Here is a 23254-nt window from a genome sequence, read left to right as displayed (position 1 = left end):
TTGACCTTCTTTGATTATCTAGTTTGCCGGAGGTGTTCAGGAAATGTCTTTTCCATATATCCTGATTTACCAGACCCCTTACCTTCTCCCTTTGATGTCTCATTTGACTCCATTTATGAGTATTTCTTCGGACATCCTAGACCGGGTGGACAAGATGAGTTAGATGTTGATTTTCCTACCTTTGCAGCCCTAAGACTATCTGCCCCAGATTACATTCTCTTTAAGATTGTCAAAAATTGTCTTCTGCCAATCACATCTAAACCCTTGTCAGAGATCCGACCATATCACTGCCTGATGCTTTATGGATTGCGTCGGCGTCTTGATTTTGACATCATGTTGAGCATTTATTCGTCTATCATCTCCTATAGTGAGCCTAACAGCTTCACCGTTTATATGCCTTATGGGCATATAATTACGGATTGGCTCGAGACCTTACAGATTGATGTCTCCAAGGGAATGATAGTCAAGATGGTGAGGCAGGACTGCAGACTTGGAAAACGTGCATTTTCCAAGTCTGGCATCATAGGACAGTATGGGACGGTTCGTTGGAAGGACGGGAGAGCACTGGGTGAGCTACCACGGGCACCTCCACGACAGGTTGATGCTGCTCCTGTTGCTGCTCCTCCTCCTGCTGCTGCTGAGTATGGAGAGGCAGATCCTGATCTGCGCTAGCAGATCGCTGAGCTGGAGAGCCGCATCGATCAGCACGATGTGCTGCTGGCTGCTGAGCTCCATAGGCTGCGCGTTCAGATTGACCAGCGTTACGATGATCTACGCAGTTAGCATTTGGCGACGCAGCAGGTGCTTCTGGGATGGATGGCCAGCTACCCACCTCCGCAGTATTACTCGTGCTATCGACCCTCGAGCAGCAGCATGCCGCCTCAGGGACTCATTCCTCCAGCTGATGATGATGATGCTCCTCATATTGAGGATGTTGATTGATACACCTTGTTTTATGTTGGTCATTTTGATTGGCTATGTCTCGGATACTGTTTGATAGATACATGTGTCTGACCTGGATATTAGCTGTTTTCATATATTTATGCTACTCGCTTTTCTATTACTTGCTTCTCTTTATGTTTCAGTTCTTATTGGCTATTTATATGCTTTTCACATGCTATATCTTGATTATCTCTTATTTATTGTCCAATAATACATCTAGAGAGAATTCTATGTGGATTAAGAAAGAGACAGTATGGGTTAAGGGGGAGTCCTTTAAGTCTTATTATCTAATTCGCACCTTTTCGGTGTTTGACAAAGGGGGAGAAGATAACTAAGTTTAGAGATGAATGAAGTTTTGATTTTAGGGGAGAGGATAACCTTGAGGATTATTGACTTCCTTACATAGTGTTGTATCCGACTTAGGGGGAGAATCTTGATTCCCCTAAAATTATGGAAAATGAGCATTTCTGATCTAAACTTAAATCGTGTTGTCAAATAATAAAAAGGGGGAGATTGTTGATACAGTCTGACCTGACTGTTGTTTTGATATTGACACTGATTTAAGTTTGTATCAGATATTAATTAAACTCAGATTGATTACTGATCAAGGTTGATCAGGTGGAAGGGAAAAGTCCAAGTATGGAAACTTGGCATGCGGAGTCAGAGAGGGCTCGGTAGCTCGTTCTCTGGACTAGGTCAGAGAGGGCTCGGTAGCTCGTTCTCTGGACCGGACGAAGTCGGAGAGGGCTCGGTAGCTCGTTCTCTGGACTAGGTCAGAGAGGGCTCGGTAGCTTATTCTCTGGACCGGATGGAGTCGGAGAGGGCTCGGTAGCTCGTTCTCTGGACTAGGTCAGAGAGGGCTCGTTAGCTCGTTCTCTGGACAGGACGGAGTCGGAGAGGGCTCGGCAGCTCGTTCTCCGGACTAGGTCAGAGAGGGCTCGGTAGCTCGTTCTCTGGACTGGACGTGGAAGTCGGAGAGGGCTCGGCAGCTCGTTCTCCGGACTAGGTCAGAGAGGGCTCGGCAGCTCGTTCTCTAGACCAGATAGGGTTGGAGAGGGCTCTAAACCTACATAGGCATTGGATCGGTCTGTTGACCGATCCAGTGATACTATGGTTATCGGATCGGTCACCAGACCGATCAGTAACCAATCAGTAACTCTCTGTGAGAATTACTGATCGTTCTGTAGACCGATCAGGAGGCAACGAAGTTCGGGAGAAAGAATAGGGGATCGGTCTGTGGACCGATCCACCTATAGTCTGATCGGTCCACAGACCGATCAGAGCCTTCCTGGACCGATCAGGCTATGGCCTGATCGGTCAGTAAGGCTGTGGATCGGTCTGCTGACCGATCCACAATAATGAATGAAGTTTCTGCTGTTTCTCTGTAACTTCTAATTCGTCTGATTTAACCATCTGGTGTGAGCTTTTTAATTTGCAGGTTGCAGGTATCATACCAATGTTGAAATTCAAATTAAACTCCATCAGGAGAATATGACAAAGTATTCTTTCTACTGTGTTTCGCTGCAAATGGTGCAATTGGAGCATCAACGTTCATTGGCTGCGATCTGGCTGCGATCAGTTGACAGTCAACTTGAATCTTGCTTATTGGTTCGAGCTCAGAGACACCTGTGAAGAACATGAGTTCTATTGGTGTGAGTTCAGAGAACCAGATGAGAAGGAAGAGTGATTGACGACGCCTTAGCTTGCAGCAGCGATTCGGTGCAGGTTGACAGCGATTCGGTGCAGAACACAGTGGAAAAATAGAGGAATAAGAAGAAGGATGAAGAGATAAAGAAGGAGTCGATCAAGCAAGTAAAGAAGTTTTTTTTGCTTGCTTAAGGTTTTCGAGCTCTTGGCTGAGAAGCTGTGTTTTCCTTCTTGCGCTTTGCTGTCGTCTTCGTGTGGCTGTGAGCGTATTCTTCATTCTTTCTAGCCACTGATCATTGTAAGTCCTGTGCTTCATTTACATATCTCTGGAGACTTTGTGGAGAGGTTACTCCACCGAGAAGGAGGAAATCTTTAGCCGGAATCTCTCCGGGGTGTGATCTACCGAAAGATCAAGGAATCGTCCACCTTACGGACACGCCAAGGAGTAGGGGCAAGTTATCCCCGAATCTCGTACATACTGGTGTTAGTGGTGCTTTGTCTCCTTTTTCGTGTATTACATTTTCGTTTGCATATTTCCGCTGCGCTAACGATTTGTAGGAAGAAATTCCTTAAGTTTTTAGAGGAGGCTATTCACACCCCCCTCTTTAGCCATCCGAAGATCCTAACAAGTGGTATCAGAGCTTGGTTCTCTTCATCCGAATTAACACCCTAAAGAGCAAGAAGATGCTATGAAGGAAGGGTTTAGCACCAATCGTCCTCCCTACATCGACGGAGCGGACTTTCAATATTGGAAGAGCTGCATGGAATATTATCTCAAGACCAACATCTCAATGTGGTTCTCCGTCAAGGAAGGATTTACACCTCCGAAGGACGAAGAAGGTAAGGAACTAGACTCATCAAGGTGGTCCCCCGAGCAAACTCGCAAAGGACAAGCCGATGCCAAAGCATTGGTCACTCTACAATGTAGGATAGCCAAGGACCAACTCATCAAGGTAGGTCCATTCATGAGCGCAAAAGACTTGTGGAACAAGCTCATCGAGCTCCAAGAAGGAACTCGAGATTCTCGGATCGCCAAGAGAGATTTATTCTTGAATCAATTACAAAACCTCACCATGAAAGAGAACGAGACGATAAGTGAACTACACGGAAGGTTCAAAGAAATTCTCAATGGTCTTCATTCCGTAGATGAACGCGTAGAGAATCGCGATCTTATAAGGTATATTCTTAAAGCCTTTCCGAGGAATGCCTTGTGGTCATCTATGGTAGATGCCTACAAGGTCTCCAAGGACCTTTCAATTGTTAAATTTGATAAATTTTTTTGTGAAATGGAACTCCATGAATTTGCTAACAAGGGTAAAAAAGAGAAAGGTATTGCCTTAGTTGCAGGAGAAAAGAGCAAAGATGGAAGAAGGAAGAAAGAAAATAAGAAGGAAAAAGAGATTCCTTCATCTTCATCCTCCTCCGAGTCCGATGATGAAGGTGGATCATCATCAAGCGAGATGACCAACTTTGTAAGGAGAATCATGAGAAGGAGCCGGAGATATAAAGGGAAAGGTAAATCTATCGATCAAAATGTTGATAAAACTAATGTCACTTGTTTTGAGTGTAGCAAGAAAGGACACTATCAGAGCGAGTGTCCAAAACTCAAGAAGAAGGAGGAAAGGGCCAAAAAGAAGAAAGCTCTCAAAGCTGCTTGGGATGAATCCTCCTCAAGCTCATCGGAGGAAGAAAAGAAGGAGAAAAGCACACGTCAATTAGCGTTCATGGCAAGGGAGGAATCAGATTCTGGGAGTGATGGTGACACGAGTGATACCTCAGCCGCGGGTTCATCATCTTCGGATGATGAAGAGGTAACTTCTCCTCATTTAGAAAAATGTTATAAAACCATTGCACATTTATCTACTTTGCTTAAGAAGTCAAAAACTCAAATTAAATCATTAAAAGATGAAGTAGAGCACTTGAGGGCCCTTAGGGAAGATGAGGTTGATGACCTACATCAAGAGGTCCTTGAGGATGAAAACAAAGCCTTAAAGGGTGAAGTTGAGAAACTCAAGAAAATGCATGAAAAATTCTCAACTAGCTCTAAGACCTTTGATATGATTCTAAATGCCCAAAGGGCGATCTACAACAAGGCTGGGTTAGGATATCAACCTAAGGAGTCTAGTTTCATTTCACTAGTGTCTAGAACCCAATTTCATAGATCACATACTTCTAGGGTTCATGAGACTAGGAAGGTTGTGACCAAGGCATGAGTTCCTAGGTCTTTCATTGTAGATGCATTAGGTCCCAAGATTTGGGTACCTAAAACGTCTATCTTTCGTGTCTTGTAGGCATTGGTCAAGGGGGAGCATCTATCAAATTGGTTTGTTGATAGTGGATGCTCCAAGCACATGACCGGGGACAAGTCACTCTTTACTACCCTTCAAAACAAAAATAGAGGTAATGTGTCATTTGATAATAATGGTAGCCTTAAGGTTATAGGAGTTGGAGATATTCATATATCCGAATATCTCCAAATCAAGAATGTCCTTCTAGTCAAGGGGATGACCTTTAATCTCCTAAGTGTCAGCCAATTGTGTGATACGGGTTACACAATTGAGTTTCATTCAAGTCAATGTCTGGTCAAACACATTGACATACTTGACACGGTACTAGTAGGCACAAGGGTAGATAACATTTATCAAGTATCTTTTAAAAGTGCTACTAATGCCTCTGCTAAGTGTTTCATGTCAAAAGAAGAAGAATCATGGCTTTGGCATAGGAGGTTGGCCCATGTGAACATGAAGAATATTCGAAAGCTAGCCAACAAAGGATTAGTGCGAGGCCTACCAAGCATCAAGTACCAAAAGACAAAATTATGTGATGCATGTCAAAAGGGTAAGCAAATAAAAGCATCTCATAAAGGTAAAAGCGTTGTAAGTACATTTACTGCTTTAGATTTATTGCATATGGATTTATTTGATTGCAGTAATGTCATTTCATTGAATGGAAGTAGATACTGCTTAGTGATCATTGATGATTTTACTAGATATACATGGACTTTTCTTTTTGAAAAATAAGGATCAAACCATAGATATTTTTATTTCTTTTTGTAGAAGAACTGAAAATAAAAAATCAACAACAATTAAAACAATTAGAAGTGATCATGGTGGAGAATTTCAAAACCATAGATTTTTAGAATTTTGTCAAGAAAAAGGATATAGGCATGAGTTCTCTACTCCAAGGACCCCACAGCAAAATGGGGTTGTGGAGAGAAAAATCCGAGTCTTGCAAGAGGCTGCACGAAGCATGCTCGATGAGTACTCACTACCGAACTACTTATGGGCTGAAGTTGTAAATACAGCTTGCTATGTGCAAAACCGAGTCTTGATACATAGGTTTTTAGGAAAGACTCCCCATGAACTTTGGTTTGGGAAACCCCCTACAATTAAACATCTTAAGGTGTTTGGTTGTAAGGTGTTTATCTTGAACACCAAGGATCATCTTGGAAAGTTCACGGCTAAGGCTGATAAAGGGATACTGGTCGGGCACTCTCTCATCAGCAAAGCCTATCGAGTCTACAACAATAGGACTAAATTGATTGAAGAGTCCTCGGATGTAGCATTTGAAGAAATCCCTAAATCAAATGATCAATCGAGGGATGTAGGAGAAATTCAATTTGAACTTAGAAGTCTAAGTTTGAATGATCAAAACATAGAAAGAGTCGAAGTTGACTCCTATGATGATGAGCAAAGGCAACAAAGGGCTCAGGCTGATCCTTTGCCCGATACTGAGTCCTTGCCTGTGTCCAGTGAGACCACTTATGTCCAGGCAACCCTTTGACCATCTCCATAACCGGACGATTGCTCCAGCAATCTCCTTATATTGTCAAACATCAAAACTTAAATCCTGACTCAAGCTTGACTCAACTCAAGCTTAGTCAAACTAGTCAACCTTGATCTAAGGAAATTGCCCCAACAATCTATCCCTTTTTGATGTTTGACAATACCTCTAAGTTAGGCTAAATCCCATGGCCTTACCCTCTTCTTTATCACAAGGCTAAATCCCATAGCCTTAATTGCTTCTTTACACCAAGGCTAAATCCCATAGCCTTAACATTTTCTTTATCACAAGGCTAAATCCCATACTCTTAATCACTTCTTTACACCAAGTCTAAATCTCATAGCCTTAACATTTTCATGACAAGGCATGAATGAAGGTTTCCTTCATTCTCTCCCTTTCCTATAGGGCAAACTCCCCCTGCTTGGGATGTAGGCCTAACTTAATCTTCCATTCTCCCCCTTTGTCACACATCAAAAACTGAAAACAAACTCTTCTCCATAAGAGTTAACTCTACGTTTTTTACAACCTCATATGTTGTTAACAACCCCACAATGAAGATCTCATATTCTTCATTGCCACCAAAGCTCCCCCTTGAGCTCTACTTCACTTCATAATGCTCATCCTAGAGCATGCATCAACTTCCTAATGAAACTCCCATTCATTGTATTCAATGCTCCCCCTTGAGCAGTAATCTTCTTCTCAATGCTCATCCAAGAGCATTTTTCACTTTACCAATGAAGGTCTGATCCCCTTCATTAATCCAATGCTCCCCCTTGAGTAGTAACCTACTCCACAATGCTCATCCGAGAGCATTTATCATCCTAGCAATGAAGATAACCAATCTTCCATTGCTCCCTAATACTCGACCCTAAGTATTATCCATCACGAAGGTTTAACACCCTTCCAAGATCCTTGAAAGTAAATTTTCATGCATTTAAGGAGTAACTCCCCCTAAAAACATGGTCAAACTTCTGTCATTTCACCAACAATGACTTGGAGTTCCTAAACAATTAGGAAAATCAAAACTTGAAGTTTTGAGGTTCAAAATTCAATAATGAAACTAAATCCCAACCTAAACTTCACCTAAGTCTACCTTAACCAATCCATACTTTCTTTCATTATGAAACTCCCCCTAAATGTATACAAGTGTATTCCAAAGGGTTAAGAATGGTTAATGACCCTTGAAAACCAAAACTTAAAGTTTTGAGGTTCCAAAATTCGAAATTGAAACTAAACTCCATCCTAAACTTCACTTTGATTTATCTTAACCAATTCATACCTGTTTGCATCAAGAAAACTCCCCCTAAATGTATACAAAGTTTTGAAATTAAAGTTTTTAAAATAGTTTTGAAATTAAAGTTTTTAAAATAGTTTTGAAATTAAAGTTTTTAAAACAATTTTAATTGTTAATTAACTTGATTTAATTTCAGTCAATTTTCATAATTTAATTTCTTAATCATCTCACCCGATCTAAGTTTTCAATCAGGGAATCCTATAATTGTTGTGAGATGACTTGTTTTTGAATTTAAGGGTCTAGTTTAACTTTGTGTTAGATTCAGGTTTAGCTTTGGGTTCAACAAGTAAGCATTCTTTGGATAGACTTCTGGGCTATGGTGAGTCACAAGGAGCTCATTAAAGTAACCATGCCTTCGAGGTTTCCCAAATAGTCCTACCCATTGAACTTAATACTAATCCTTGGTTTAACTAGTTAGGATCCATTTAAGGGTAGCTTTGGTCAGTTCTACTTGGCCAAATGCACCAGGTCGAAGCTATATCTTCCTAGACATGCGATGCCCAAGCTTCCCTAACGTACTATCATCCAAAAACTTCACCAGTACTGTGGGCCAAGTTAAACCTAGCCCTTTTTAATTTAACCTTAATTACCCTGCCGGGTAATCTACTCTTGTTTTACCTATTTCGGGTAGATTAGGTTCAGTTACCCTATCGGGTAGTTCAGTTGGGGGTGCCAGCTTGTCTGGATCCTCCATCTATCTTTGATTTTAATTTTATAATTTAAATTTCAAATTTTTAATTTGTTTTTTGAATTTTGAATTTATAATTTAATTTCGAATTTTTGATTTTGAATTTTGAATTTTGATTTTATAATTTAAATTTTGAATTTTTTATTTTGAATTTTAAACTTTTAAGATCATTTTTCTTTTAGCTCCCCCTGGATCATGGCATCGATATGGTCTATCGAGGTAGTGTATTTGATCCTTCGGAACCCAGTATTGGCCAAGTCCAACTTGATTGATCAACTTGGATTTGGGGACCCATGCTTGGACTAATTTACTATTTTGTTTGTTTATTAAGGATAAATAAGATTTAAATTTACTTTTATATCCAAGCCCAGTTCTGTTGTAGACGGCTCTCTGTGTCCCAAGAATTAGGTCCAAATTCTTGGAACCCAGAGAAAACCGTTCTGAGGTAATTTTTAAATTATTTACCTGATCTTTTAAACTAGAATTTTCTTTCTCAAGTTCTTGAACTTGAGTTAAATTTCCAGTCTGAGCTTGATTTGGTAAGGAATTAGTGGTAGTTACTTCTTTAAGGACAGCTACTTCCTTTAGAAGTGATTTAATCCTAATATTTGACTTAGCTAACTTGCGTAATAAGTAATTAACTAAATTATTGAGCCTTGGAATACTCACAGTGGAGTCTGACCCTTCTGAAACGGATGCGGATCCGTGGCTTTGCTCGGACTCGGCCTCTGACTCGCTCTCGCTCTCGATGATTTGGTCCCGGGCCATCAGTGCGAGTAAACTCGTCTGATCGAGTTCGTCGTCTTCCTCCGAGGAAGATTCGTCCCACGTTGCCTTCAGGGCCTTCTTTCTTCTTTACTTCTTGGGTTCCTTTTGGTTGGGGCAGTTGGCTTTGATATGCCCCTTCTGGTTGCACCCGTAACAAGTGACTTCGAATTTTACCTTTGAGTTCGGTTGGGCCTCCTTGGATTGAACTGTCTTCTTCAGGTCTTTCTTGTTGAAGCCCTTCTTCTTCTTGTAGAGTTTCTTCACAAGATTCACGAGTTCGCTGGTCAGTTCATCTTCTGAATTTTCTGAGTCGGGTTCGTCTTCTGATTCTGATTCAATTTTTCGCCGTACTCTTGATTCCCGTGTTCGACTCGTACCTGCAACTAAGCAATACCCTTCTCGGATGGCTGTGCATTAGTTTGTTCATGAAGTTCAAATTCAGAAAATAACTCGTCTAACTTTAAGGAAGATAAATCTTTGGAGACCTTGTAGGCATCCACCATTGATGCCCACAATGTACTCCTTGGAAACGAATTTAATGCGTACCTTATGACGTCCCGATTTTTGACTCTCTGTCCAATTGCATGAAGAGAGTTGAGAATGTCCTGGATGCGCGCGTGAAGCTGGCTCGCCGTCTCACCTTCTTGCATTTTTAAATTATACAATTTATTAAATAATAAATCTCTTTTACTTACTTTTGTGTCGGTGGTGCCCTCGTGGAGTTCGATCAGCTTCTCCCAGAGTTCCTTTGCGGTTGAAAAGGGACCGACTCTGTTGAGCTCCTCCTTGGTAAGACTGCACTGGAGAATGCAGGTAGCTCTGGCATCAGCTTCTACCTTCTTGATTAAAGATGGTTCCCAGTCTTCGTAGGATGTAGTCTTGCCGTCTGTGTCAGTTGGTAGTTGTAGTCCAGTCTTGACGATCATCCAAGTTTCGAACTGGGTTTTCATAAATGTCTCTATCCGTCCCTTCCAGTATCCGAAATCTTCTCCGGTGAAGAGCGGGGGACGGACGGTACTAAAACCCTCTTATTGGGTCATTTGTAATACTGCACGACAAAAGAAAATATGAATTCTGTTCCAAGACTAAGTCTTGGATTAGTAGTGCGGGAGAAAAGAAAAGAAATGACGAGCTTGAGTGGTATTGTACCAACTTCGAGCAAAACCGATTCGATAAAAATAATTAGAATTTAGCTATCGAGCTAATTCTAATTTTGACTCCGAAAAAAAAAACAAAATACCACGAAGAAAAATATTTTGAATGGTGGTTGCACCAATTCAAAATAACCCCGCTCTGATACCAATTGTTGGATCGAGACCGCGCTAGAGGGGGGGTGAATAGCGCTCGCGGCTAAATTGTTGAATTATCGGAATCGTTCGATTTAAAACGTATGAGTAAATGCAACGGAAATAGAAAAGACAAACACAGACAGAAGAACACAGAGGATTTACTTCTTTCGGAGCCTAAGGCGACTCCTACTCGAAGGCCCGTGATCCTTGATCGCTTCCGGTGGGCAACAACTATAAGCTCGATAAAAAAGTTACAAGTTGAAGTACAATAAACGACAATAAATAATTATACCGAAGACAAAGAAATGAAGATTCGGAGCTCCTGGTCGTCGGGCACAAGTAGCAGCACTTCGAAACGTTGTTTTGAGCAGCACGTAGCACTGGAATCACTTGAAACTTAATATTTTGAAGTGCTGGTCGAAACCCCCTTATAAAGGGTGTTCAAGGCGCCTTGAAGGCTGTTCAAGGCGCCTCCATGCTGCCGGGTCTTCCGCGTGGATCAAATCTGATCTGGTCGAACTTCATCCCTTTAAGGCACCTTATAGCCTTCTCAAGGCGCCTTATACTCCCACGAAGGCGCCTTCGATGAACTTTCGCAGCCAGGTCATCCTTTACAGCCAAGGCGCCTCCAAGCTCCATGGAGGCGCCTCGGATACTGTTCATCCGAGGAAAAACCCCATTTCTTTGTACCTGCAAGATATGTTAGTCCCAAACAATATCCTGCAACACAAAGTTAGCATAAATAACAGAATGAATATGACAAGAATTGTTATGACAGTCTCCGGACTGTCCGGGTCTGACTTCGGATTTCCGACCGGAAACCCTAGGTCGACCCGACGCCTACTGTTCCCTCTACGGGGAACACGTCCTCACCTACTCCACTCAGGAGATTTACCTGTTGCCAGTCGATCCTCCAGATCGACTGGACTTTTGCTCAGCACTCGACGCTTCCGGACTTTCTGCTGGACATCCGCTTCCCGGCTAGTCCAGTCTTTCACTTGGTTCGCGACACCAGGACTTTCCACCTAGGGTTACCACCCCCTAGGACTTTTGCCTGAAGCCATCGACCTGCCAAGACTTTCCGCATAGGGTTACCACCCCCTATGACCTAGGGTTACCACCCCCTAGGGTTTTCACCTTTGCCTTACCGCAGTTAGGACTTTCCTGAAATCCTCAAGCAGACTTGTTAGATTACAAAACGCCTTAACTTTGAATCTTATGCCATTATCAAAACACGAGTTCGATCGTCGGATGCTTCTCGCACCAACAGATGTCACTTGGTGTCATCCCACTTGTTGAGATATTTACCATTCATAATAGATGTCATTTGTCCTTAATAGCAAGGGAATTAAAATAATGCATGATGTTATCTGGCATACATCAAGATAAGCAATTTTTCAAAAGAAAGATATGCTACTGCTACATGATATATATATGACATGACATGGTATTTTTATATTTTTCATAATAATCATGAATATAAAAATAAATATGATGTCATGACATATGATGGGCAAACAAAGCATGACAAGTTAGCATAAATAAAATGTAACGACCCGCCTTCTACTGGCTAGGCTGTAAGGCCGGACCGTCACAATATGCTGTGCTAAGCTATATCCATGACCATTACTAGTCTAGGTGCGGAAAGCTGTACCAATTTAAAACTTTACTAAGCTAACACAAGTTCCTGGTCCTACATGTGCTAAAGGATGCAATCTAAGGCATACATGGCATATCCTACATCCCCTATGGTCAAGGAGCTGAATTACAAGGTTACTGGGTCAAAACCCAGCTTCCCAATCGATCCAGGTTGAACCCAATCGATTACAAGCTGTTGGATCGATCCATGGATCGATTTCGATGGCTACTGTGCTTGGGTAATATTCTGGATCGATCGGCTGATCGATCCAGACTAGTCAATCGATCCAATGATCGATTCCAGAGCTCTCTGTTCGCGGGAGCGATTTCCCGATTGATCGAACGATCGATCCCCAAACTCTCTGTTCGCGACAGAAAGCGACTGGATCGATCAGCTGACCGATCCAGAAGCTTACTGTTTGCGACAGAATGCAACTGGATCGATCGGCTGATCGATCCAGAAGCCTACTGTTCGCGGAACCAGGCTCCCAATCGATCCACTGATCGATTGAGGGCTCCCAATCGATCCGCTGATCGATTGGGGTTTCTGATTTCGCAGCAAACCTCTAATTTCAGCACTGTTTCGTGCCAAACTCACTTACAAGAGTTCTATAATAGCTGGAAATATACCAATAACACATAACTAAGATTATGAGCATAAGTACTAACAATCTAAGCAAATCGTTCACGATTCAAGGCATTGAAATAACTAGAAATACGGAAAATGACACTATATAAAACTAAAGTCTTAGTTTGCTAATTTCTCCAAGATCTTTATTCCAGGTTCCTTCAACACACATCTTCATCGCATTGCCCTCCAGCCTCCGCTAGTCCATCTTTCCTTTACCTTTATCTGCAGTACAAGGAAAGAGTATCTGTAAGCTTTATGCTTAGTAAGAAACCATCTACCTCACAAAACATGCATACGATGCAAATTATGCTTTGAAAACATGCTATTTAAAATACGTATTGAATATGCTAAACATGGCATGGCATACAACACATAGAAATCAAAATTGATCATGGCCATAAAGCTAATCATAACTATCACATTGTATCAATAGGAAAACTAAACTAATACAGAAAGCTAAGCTAAACCAATGCTAGACTAATGCTGAAGCTATATCGAATTCACATAACTATTTTGTGAGAGTTTGAAAACTATATATATATATGTATATATATATATATATATATATAGTTTTCAAACTCTCACAAAATAGTTATGTATATATATATATATATATATATATATATATATATATATATAGTTGAAAATACTAATCATGCTGCTGATGGGCCCGACAACTGTACTTGCTGTGCGCGCATCCCTAACTAGACCCGAGTTTGTAAGTCCCGAATTTAGTAGGGTTTACTAGGTTAGCTAAACCTAGGGACGACTATGGGAGCCCAACCCAATGGATATCTAATCCAGTACAGTGCCACTGATAAAATAAAATACTGGTTATAGCTGAATTTTTGCTGTTCTTGCTATTTCTAGGTTGTCTGAACCCAGAACTAGGTTATCTGAATCTAGAGGCGACTATGGGAGCCCACCCATTGGACCGTAGTCCCATATAAGCTATACTAAAGCTAAACATACTGAATGAATGCTTCTATTGCATTTAGCTAAACTAGTAAAATGCTTAAGTTGCATTTTAACCGTGCTAATAATTTAATTGAACACTTGGTATGCACTAATTCGCATCCTTTGTGCCGAAAATTTACATACTACTAAACTGAAGCATAAAATTCATACGGAAGCTACTTATACTGCAGGTGAGGGGTTTCTTACCTCTTGCGCTAGTTTTCTTACGAATCTAGTCGCTAGTTTTCCGGTGGAGACGATCTTCTCGACGATTCTCTTGCGTCCACGCGTTCTTCTTGCGGGGAGAAACGTCCTCATGTCGGAGTCGTCGCCGGAAGGTGTTCCTATGGCCGTTGGGACGGAAACCTAGCCCTTGGGGCTTGGTGCGCCGAGAGAAAGAAGAGGAGAAGGGGGCGGCGTGTAAGGGTTTAGGAGAGGAGTTTTCTCGTTTAAGAAAATAACAATTCCTCACTTAAATCCCCTATTTATATTAAGTGGGTGATTCATCCCAACTCAAATATAAATATAATTGTTCCCCTTTCCTTTCAGCACGGCCCTGCTGGGTTCACTTGGTTACTAGAGCTATCTAAAGGTTATCGGACCCGATAGGTCCCGGGTTCAATACTCGCCTAGACCCTTTTACGATTCTATTTGTTTTTGCTACTTCCGCTACTCCAAAAATTCTGTAAAAATATCCTAAAATTCCAAAAAAAAAAATCATAGAATATTTCTAAAATAATTTTGAGAATTTTCGGGCGTTACAATCCTCCATACCTTATAAAAAGTTCATCCTCGAACTTAGAATAACTCTGGGTACTTCTGTCTCATACTAGCTTCTGTCTCCCAACTTGCCTCTTCTGTGGTGTGATTTTGCCAAATGACTTTTACTAATGGTACCTCTTTATTTCGTAATTTCTTAACTGCTCGGTCTATTATCTGCATAGACCGACTATCATTGCTGAGGTCTTCGCGGACTTGTACCGACTGGGGCTCAATCACCTGGGTGGCATCTGGGATATGCTTCTTCAGCATAGAGACATGAAATACATTGTGGATAGCTGACATCTCCTGGGGTAGCTCTAGCTCATATGCTACCTTGCCAACTCTTCTAGTGATAAGGTATGGTCCCACATATCTGGGACTTAATTTGCCCTTCTTCCCAAAACGCATTACTCCCTTCTGTTGGTTGCTACTCGGAAAACCTATAGGTTCCACTGTACAAAAATTTTGTACAAAGGTCTGAACCTTTTCCTAGCTACCATGTGTTCTTTTAAATTAAATTTTGGATCGCCTGCGGAACTTAACACGTTTAATCCAAAACTTAATCTATTTGTTCTTTTAGGTTTTGACTTAGATCTCCTGCGGAACTTAACACGTTCGACCCAAGTCTCCTTAAGTTATTAATTCCATTAAATATTAATTTCCATAATTGGTTCCCAGTACTGACGTGGCGAGGCACATGACCTTCTTGGATATGGGAGCAACCACCACCGACTAGACAAAACCTTTTATAGAAAGCTAATATTTAATTTCCTAAAATAACTTTAGGTTAACCAAAGAGAACAATCAAATCACAAGGAAAAGAAAAAATAAAAGAACACAACATCGAAAAACATATTCGAAATTCTAGAACGTAAGCCTCTTGTATTTGGTATTATTTCCATAAATAACTAGTATGATGCGGAAAAGGAAAAACTACTAGTTATACCTTCTAGAAAGACCTCTTGATCTTCTACCGTATTCCTCTTCTAACCTCGGACGTTGTGTGGGCAACGATCTACCAAGATGAGAAACCACCAACCACCTTCTTCTCCTCCTAGCTAGGTTCGGCCACAACAAGGAAGCTTCACCAAGGAAGAAAATCAAAACACCAACCAAGCTCCAAGAGATGCTAGCTTCCTCTCCTTCTTCTTCTTCTTCTCCAAGTAGTATCCGGCCACCACAAGAGCTCCAAGCAAGATATAAGTTTCGGCCACCACAAAGAGGAAGAAAAGAAGAAGATTGCCGGCCAAAATAACTTTCTTCAAGCATGAAGAATTTTGGCCACCACCAGTGCTCCAAGGGATGCTAGAGACGAGACTTGCTTTCTCTCCTTCTTCTCCTTCCTTGATCCGGCCACCAACAAAAGCTCCACCAAGAAGATAGGTTTCGGCCATCAAGAGGAGAGGAGAGAAAGAGAAGGGCCGGCCACCATACCAAGGAAAAAAGAGGGAGAATAATAATAGAGGTTCACCCATGAAGGCACCCTCACCCCTTCTTTTATATTCCTTGGCCTAGGCAAATTAGGAAATTTAATTACAATAAAATTTCCTTAATTTCCTTGACATGATTTAATTGAGAAAAATTAAATAAAATTTCCCAATTTAATCTCTAATGGCCGGCCACTTCTAGAGGAAATAAATTAGACAAGTTTTAATCAACAAATTAAAACTTCCTAAGTTGTTTCCGGAAATTTTAAAAATAAAATTTCTCTTTAAAAATCTCTTCATGGTTGATAAAGGAAATTTCTATAATTTTAATTTTATCAACATGTGGATAATTTTTAAAGAGAAAATAAAATAACTCATCAATCTACAAATAAGGAAAGAGATCTAATCTCTTTCTTTAATCTTTGTAGATCTTTTACAAGAGAGATATTTTAATTTTAATTCTCTTTAAAAATTATTTCTTCCACATAATAAAAACTAAAATTAAAATCCCTTTTTAATTTAATTTGGTCGGCCCCACTAGCTTGGGTTCAAGCTACGGCCACCCAATAATATACCTAGGCCGGCCCTAGCTTGGTTCCCAAGCTAGCTTGGCCGGCCCCTTATTAGTGGGTATAGAAGGTGGGTATAGGTGGGTATAGAACTTCTACAAATAAGAGGCTACGATAGGGACCGAGAGGAGGAATTGGTTTTGGTCTCCCGATAAAATTAAGCATCCCGTGTTCGCCCCGAACACACAACTTAATTTTATCAATGATAATTCATTCCACTAGAGAATTATCATTGAACTACCGCACCAATCCCAAATTACATTTTTGGGCTCCTTCTTATTATGAGTGTGTTAGTCTCCCTGTGTTTAAGATATCAAATGTCCACTAATTAAGTGAGTTACTGACAACTCATTTAATTAATATCTAAGTCCAAGAGTAGTACCACTCAACCTTATTATCATGTCGGACTAAGTCCACCTGCAGGGTTTAACATGACAATCTTTATGAGCTCCTCTTGAGGACATTATCAACCTAGTATCTCTAGGACACAGTTTCCTTCTATAATCAACAACACACACTATAAGTGATACCATTTCCCAACTTATCGGGTTTATTGATTCAACGAACTAAATCTCACCCATTGATAAATTAAAGAAATAAATATCAAATATATGTGCTTGTTATTATATTAGGATTAAGAGCACACACTTCCATAATAACCGAGGTCTTTGTTTCTTTATAAAGTCAGTATAAAAGAAACGACCTCAAATGGTCCTACTCAATACACTCTGAGTGTACTAGTGTAATTATATAGTCAAGATAAACTAATACCTAATTACACTACGACCTTCCAATGGTTTGTTCCTTTCCATCATGGTCGTGAGCTACTGTTTATAATTTATAAGGTACTGATAACATGATCTTCTGTGTGTGACACCACACACCATGTCATCTACAATATAAATTAATTGAACAACTACATTTATCATAAATGTAGACATTTGACCAATGTGATTCTTATTTCTAGATAAATGTTTATACCAAAAGCTAGGCTTTTAGTATACACTCCAACAATCTCCCACTTATACTAAAAGACTAAGCTGCTATATCTGCTGCCATACATCTGATTCCTAACCCTTCAACATGCCCATCAAAAGCTCTTGCCTTAAGGACCTTAGGTTATCATCTGATGCAATCTAGGCGGCAACAACTTCTCCTCGTTTATACGATTTCTCGTATTGGGTGGTACTTGCGCTCTATTGTGTTTACTTGCCTTATAGACTTATGGTTTCTTCGAGTTTGCTACTGCACCAACATTATTACAATAAATTGTAATAATCTTTGGACAAACCAGAAATCATATCTAAGTCTATCTTGAGGTTATTGAGTCATACAGCTTTTAATGGCTACCTCAGAGGCTTGCCATATACTAAGCTTCTATGGTGGAGTCCAGAAAAATACCTATGCTTATCACTCTTCCATAGTTATGACTTTACACAAAATCCCTGAGGTTGACTTATTATTGTCCCTATTCGATTGGAGGTCAAAATCCATACAACCCATAGGAACCAAATTAACTGCCTTGTAAGCTAGCATATAATCTTTAGTGCCTCTAAGGTACTTTAATATATAATTTACTGCAGTCCAATGTCCTTGTCTAGGGTTACTTTGATATCTGCTAACTATGCTCTTAGCAAAATAGATTTCTAATCTCGTGCATAGCATACATTAGGTTGTCTAACTGCCGAAGCATAAAGAACTGCCTACATGTCCTCAATCTCCTTTAATGTCATCGGAGACATCTCTTTAGATAAAGACACTCCATGCTTAAAAGGTAAGAAACCTTTTGAGGAGTTTTGCATGCTTAAAACGAGCAAGGATTTTTCCGATGTATCAAGCTTGGAATAAATATATTTTTTCTTGTGATCCCTTATTACTTTGATCTTAAAAAATATATACATTCTCCCAAGTCCTTTATATCAAATTATTTGGACAACCATACCCCTACTTCTGACATCATTTTGATATTGTTTCCAACTACCAAAAATGTTATCTACGTATAGTACAAGAAATACCACCACGTTTCCATCACATCTTTTGTATACACAAAACTTTATCCGTTTACTCAATAAATCCATAGGTGTGGATTACTTTGATAAACTGGATGTTCCAAGACCTTGAAGCTTTGTATCAGTCCATAGACTGATTGAGCTTGCACACAAGATGCTCTTAGCACTTTGCAATGAACCCTTCTGGTTGCTTTATATGGATGCTTTCTTCAAGACTTCTATTAAGGAATGCTGTCTTGACATCCACTTGCCAAATAGATAAAAGAATCCGGATAGACTTAAGCATGGCTACCAGTGAAAAAGGTTTCCTTTTTCATCAAGCCTTGCTTTGAAGGTTTCTACCTTCCTGTCTATCCCTCTTTTTCTATTATAGACCTTTTACACCCAAAGGCTTTTACACCACTTGGTGGTTCTACAAGCTTCCAGATTTTATTAGAATACATATATTCTAATTCTATTATTCATTACTCTTTGCCAAGATGCTTCATATTTATCTTGGAGTGCTTCGTCATATGTCCGGAGATCAGGTTCATGTCCTTCAGGGATCGAGTTCAAAAACTCTCCCAAAACATGAATCTTTTAAGGTTGCTTAACAACCCTCCCACTACGACAAGACATTTTCTGCAATTGTGTATCATTTGTGATACGTGTTACAGTTTTCTTGTGGTATCTCATCTTGTACAGTTGGTACTAGATTAGACATGTCTTTTATTATTTTCTTAAGAACAAATTTTCTTATGAGCACGTGGTTCATTATATAGTCCTTTTCTAAAAATCAGTCATTGATGTTATCAATGACCTTCTGATTTTTAAGACTATAAACCTACTTTTGTTTATCTAGGATAACTTACAAACAAGTGAACTCCTATCCAACTTATCATTATCTCTCTTTAACATATGTGCTGGATTACCCGAATCCGAATATGCTTCAAAATAGGCTTACGCCTATTCAGCAATTCTATATGAGTAGAGAGTTATGACTTGGAAGACACTATGTTCACTTTCATTTTTTAGTTTATCCTTAAAACAAATTTGGTAATTTTCTGAATAACTCATCATCTATCTAATTATTCCATAAGAGTTCTTTACCTTCTTTCTACTACACCATTCTGTTGGGGTGTACCAGATGCAGTTAGTTGGGATTGAAATCCAACTTCTGATAAGTGACTCCTAAAATCTCTCAAGAGGTACTTGCCACTACGATCTTCCATAGTGACTTTTTACTTTATTCCTCCACATCAACCTTGTACTCTTTGAACTAATCAAAGTACTTAGTCTTGCGGTACATTAAGTAAATTTATTTGTATCTTGAATAGTTGTCTATAAATTAGACAAAATATTCAATACTACCTCTTGTCTGGATAGTCATAGGATCACACAAATCAGAATGAACCGATTTCAACATATCTTTGACTCCATACCCCTTGGACTTAAAAGCTTCTTGGTTATTTTTCTTCCAAGTAAGACTCGCAGGTTGGAAAGATTTCCACTACCAATGAACCCAAAAGTTCATTAGCTACCAATGAATCCTACTCAAGTATAACCTAGCTTTATATGCCAAAGATATAATTGGTTCATTTCCAAAGGTTGCTTTCTCTTAAAATTAGAAGATGTGTCACTAATTTCCATTTGTTGCATTGTGGGAGTTATTGGATTATAAATTGTCAACCATCATACCAGAATAGATAACTTTCCTATTTTTCTTGATAACAACTTTGTTATCAAAATAGACACAATATCTATAATAGTTTAGAAACTGAAATCAGGTTCTTTCTAAACTTGGTACGTAAAGACAATTACTTAAAATCCATATTTTATTCTTATCAAAGGATAAACATCTCCCACTGCAACAACTACCACTTTTACAGTAGTGCCCATGTGGACGGTGATTTACCTTTCATTTAGTTGTCGAGTTTCCTGGAACCCTGCAATGAATTGCAGACATGATTAATGGCATCTTGTATCTACACTCCAGGTTCTGGTAGATAACACCACTGGACATGTTTCAACTAATGAATTAAATACATCTAAATTGTTCTTAGTTCTAAGAAGACAGTCTACCTTAATGTCTAAGTCCTATTTTCAATCATTACAATTGGGACTAATAAGTCTTTTTCTATAGTATGACTACTAGGGATTGACAAACATCCTAAGAATCACAAAAATATTTGGTCAAGATCAACTCCTTAAAATCTCCATGAATTTTGTGTATACAAAATCGAAGAGGAGATTTTATTCATTAATTTTATTATCTCGTCAACTTTACTTTATGACGAATAAAATTAATAGTTGATCTGTCTTTGATCAAATATTTGGTCAAAACTCTTTGAATTTAAAATAAAATATTGATTCCTCAAACAATATTATTTAAATTCACCAACACCTCAAACACCGTGAATTTTGCATGCCACGTTAGTGTGGACGTATACAAATTCAACATTTGTAAAAGGAGGGTTTTACCCATTAACTATCTTGTCAACGTATCTTTATGACAAATAAAATTATCTCAAACACCGTTAATTTTGTATGCCACGTTAGTGTGGACGTATACAAAATCAATCATTTGTAAGAGGGGTTTTAACCCTTTAATTTTATTATCTTGTCAACCTAGTTTTATGACAAATTAATAGTTGGTTTCATTTGGTCACACAAATAATAGCAATGACGACGATGGGGAGGATACTATTAGATGTGTCTAAGTGTATACCATTACTTGACACTAAGTCCATTAATAAGATTATGCCCTTCCGTTGGGGAAGATCACACGCTCTTAATTAACTTCCTATAGTCATCCAAAATGGAAGTCTGCTCTAGTGATCCACAAACAAGCTCATCCGTTATGGAGGAAGGCACTCAGAGCCAACGCAAGCTTGTTTGCATCACTTACAAACCAGTAATGGAGACCATGGGATTTATTTAAAAATCCCTCTCCCACTTAGTTATTTATAAACGAGGAATTTTAACTATGCTAGCCTACTAGTCATGTATACTAACATGCACACACAGCACAATATAAAAGCAATAAATAGAAAATCTAATTTTCAACTATTATGGCTTTTATCTCTAGTTGTCCTCCGTGTGTTGTCATCCCAAGCTGCTGCCATATTTGGCCACCGCCACCGGGTCTAGCTGTCGCATCCATCTTGCTACTAGTTCCGTTGCACCTCTGGTCCTTAGAAGGTTCCACGCTTTGCAAGATTCGATCCGCGACATACATAGAATTTTACATTTTGATCCTATATTCCATAAAAGGAATGTACATGTATCTAGATCAAAAATAAAATCCTAATAAAACTAAATACAGCTCCTGCTGTATTTTAATACAATCATGCACATACAGATAAATGCCCTTGACATGTCCAAGGGTCCAATCACACACATAATAACTAAAATCCATAATAGTTGGATCCTGCATCCACAAAGTTAGCACATCCTACTATTAACCTGCCTAAATTATGTATGATCTTTGCCTAATTAAACTAATACCAAATACACAGAGGCAAAACCCTAGCTCTGATACCAATTTTTGGTTGCTACTCGGAAAACCTATAGGTTCCACTGTACAAAAATTTTGTACAAAGGTCTGAACCTTTTCCTAGCTACCATGTGTTCTTTTAAATTAAATTTTGGATCGCCTGCGGAACTTAACACGTTTGATCCAAAACTTAATCTATTTGTTCTTTTAGGTTTTGACTTGGATCTCCTGCGGAACTTAACACGTTCGACCCAAGTCTCCTTAAGTTATTAATTCCATTAAATATTAATTTCCATAATTGGTTCCCAGTACTGACGTGGCGAGGCACATGTCCTTCTTGGATATGGGAGCAACCACCACCGACTAGACAAAACCTTTTATAGAAAGCTAATATTTAATTTCCTAAAATAACTTTAGGTTAACCAAAGAGAACAATCAAATCACAAGGAAAAGAAAAAACAAAAGAACACAACATCGAAAAACATATTCGAAATTCTAGAACGTAAGCCTCTTGTATTTGGTATTATTTCCATAAATAACTAGTATGATGCGGAAAAGGAAAAACTACTAGTTATACCTTCTAGAAAGACCTCTTGATCTTCTACCGTATTCCTCTTCTAACCTCGGACGTTGTGTGGGCAACGATCTACCAAGATGAGAAACCACCAACCACCTTCTTCTCCTCCTAGCTAGGTTCGGCCACAACAAGGAAGCTTCACCAAGGAAGAAAATCAAAACACCAACCAAGCTCCAAGAGATGCTAGCTTCCTCTCCTTCTTCTTCTTCTTCTCCAAGTAGTATCCGGCCACCACAAGAGCTCCAAGCAAGATATAAGTTTCGGCCACCACAAAGAGGAAGAAAAGAAGAAGATGGCCGGCCAAAATAACTTTCTTCAAGCATGAAGAATTTCGGCCACCACCAGTGCTCCAAGGGATGCTAGAGACGAGACTTGCTTTCTCTCCTTCTTCTCCTTCCTTGATCCGGCCACCAACAAAAGCTCCACCAAGAAGATAGGTTTCGGCCATCAAGAGGAGAGGAGAGAAAGAGAAGGGCCGGCCACCATACCAAGGAAAAAAGAGGGAGAATAATAATAGAGGTTCACCCATGAAGGCACCCTCACCCCTTCTTTTATATTCCTTGGCCTAGGCAAATTAGGAAATTTAATTACAATAAAATTTCCTTAATTTCCTTGACATGATTTAATTGAGAAAAATTAAATAAAATTTCCCAATTTGATCTCTAATGGCCGGCCACTTCTAGAGGAAATAAATTAGACAAGTTTTAATCAACAATTAAAACTTCCTAATTTGTTTCCGGAAATTTTAAAAAATAAAATTTCTCTTTAAAATCTCTTCATGGTTGATAAAAGGAAATT

Source organism: Zingiber officinale, chromosome 9B (assembly GCF_018446385.1).
Source record: "Zingiber officinale cultivar Zhangliang chromosome 9B, Zo_v1.1, whole genome shotgun sequence".
NCBI classification, from domain to species: Eukaryota; Viridiplantae; Streptophyta; class Magnoliopsida; order Zingiberales; family Zingiberaceae; genus Zingiber; species Zingiber officinale.
The sequence above is the reverse complement of the archived record's forward strand: the minus strand, read 5'-3'. Positions refer to the sequence as shown.